Source organism: Seriola lalandi, unplaced genomic scaffold (assembly GCF_002814215.2).
Source record: "Seriola lalandi dorsalis isolate HSWRI2012SDOR001 ecotype SW California unplaced genomic scaffold, Sedor1 jcf7180002054899, whole genome shotgun sequence".
Lineage (NCBI taxonomy): Eukaryota > Metazoa > Chordata > Actinopteri > Carangiformes > Carangidae > Seriola > Seriola lalandi.
In genome coordinates, this window is record NW_019525451.1 from 17,743 (window position 1) to 18,689 (window position 947).

The 947-nt window shown below is 38.2% G+C and overlaps 1 protein-coding gene and 1 pseudogene across 2 annotated transcripts in view; both read right to left on the minus strand.

Moving 5' to 3' along the window:
• The window catches only part of LOC111672392 (uncharacterized), a 44,743-nt gene that overhangs the window by 17,156 nt on the left and 26,640 nt on the right, over nt 1-947 (minus strand). The window lies entirely within an intron of this gene.
• The window catches only part of LOC111672374 (protein NLRC3-like), a 7,636-nt pseudogene that overhangs the window by 4,645 nt on the left and 2,044 nt on the right, over nt 1-947 (minus strand). The window lies entirely within an intron of this gene.

Sequence of the window (947 nt, forward strand, 5' to 3'; positions counted from 1 at the left end):
GCCTGATTACGACAAACTTCATGAGGCAGCTGATACCGCAATTTTTTTAAGTAAACCAATTTATTAAAAAATAACGTGTTAGCTGCAGTAACAGTAGCTACTGGCGCCATGTGAAGAGGAGGAATGTGTCTGGATACAGGCTGTGAACGACAGCGGGTTGGCTCATACTGCTACCTGGGGACCGGTCATTGTTGTGTAGCGTCAGAGGAAATGCTCAGCAGGAAGGGGAGGATGTGATTAATTAGATGACATGATCCACCTGTGCTTTCCTTTCACACTGCTGGTAGTACTCACCTGTTGTCCGCTGCGATGTGGCATGCTGCTCACCTTCTTTGTTTGATGATGTCCATGATTTACTTGGAGTAAGTTTTGTTTTGTTTTTTTGTTGTTTAATGATGCACTGTTTCCATCATAATTATCATGTCCCTGCTGTTAATGCCAAGCTCTTACTGTCAGGTTGTTAGGAAGCAGACGATCCTCTAGAAGACTCATACCTTGATGTTCCCCTAATATTTTAGCCCCCTTGGTTGTGGAATGAGTTACGTAAGTTTGAATAGTATAGATATGATTATAAATCCCTTGGTTGTTTAATTTTGAGTGATGTTTCTGAGCGATGGTGCTGTGTTAATTATTTGTGTGAATCTTTAATTACCACCTTTTGTCTAATGAATGTATTTTTTCATATTATTTTCTTATAAATATTTTTGTTAATTGCACTTCTTTTACAGTATTTGGTCATTTGTGCTATGGGTGTTAAGTTTCTTTTGTCTTGTGACCAACATTGTAAAGGTATTAATGAAATTTCTGCTTGTGTATTCTAACTAATGTTCTTTTTTTTGGTTTGTATTTCTTATCTATAGTTTTCATGGTGCTGGACACAAATAAAATATGCGCACCAGTATGAAACTTTCCACCTCAGTTATTGGTGCCAAGGGCCAGCTACACAG